Here is a 736-nt window from a genome sequence, read left to right as displayed (position 1 = left end):
CCCTTTAACTCTTCATCATGACTGTCCATAAACTGCTTTGCTGCTTTGAAAACATTTCTCAATTTCGTATGAGAACTTAAGTGTTGAAGACTATTTGTAAGTGATAGAGCCATTTTCTAAACCTGAAATACAAAAAAAAAAATCAATCAAATAAAATAGGTATTTAAACTAAAAGTAGACTAAAACAAATTTAAACATTAACAGATATAACACTTTACTGATTATTAAGTAAAATATTGTAAATTCATTTGGTACAGCCAATGTGAATACAATACAGTTCTTGATGCTAAGCATAATTTTATAAATACTATACAGATAGTAAAAAAAAAAATAATAAGATATTAATATATGTTTCTGAATAATCGGATAAACTTCAAAAACAGATATTAATACAGAAGCATTAACCTGGATACAATTAGTCATAAGAAAGTTTTGGACAAAACATTGATCACAAACAACATTTTTCAAATGGTGTATTTTTACATACAGTAAATGTAAAAATACACCATTTGAAAAATGTTGTTTGCAATGGTGTATTTTTACATAAAGCAAATGTTGAATAATCAGTAGATAATTCTAATAATTTCTCAAAGTAGCTTTCAACAGGCAAATCACGTAGCAAGCGGCTGTGAATTCTGACTTTAAGAATTTCAATAACCAAATTCATATTTATGTTACGGGTCATTTCATTCTCCAAAATATTTATGTTCATAATTTGTTCAATGACCTCCCAACA

Source organism: Halyomorpha halys, unplaced genomic scaffold (genome assembly GCF_000696795.3).
Source record: "Halyomorpha halys isolate HHAL.00 unplaced genomic scaffold, Hhal_1.1 Scaffold1794.1, whole genome shotgun sequence".
Lineage (NCBI taxonomy): Eukaryota > Metazoa > Arthropoda > Insecta > Hemiptera > Pentatomidae > Halyomorpha > Halyomorpha halys.
The sequence above is the reverse complement of the archived record's forward strand: the minus strand, read 5'-3'. Positions refer to the sequence as shown.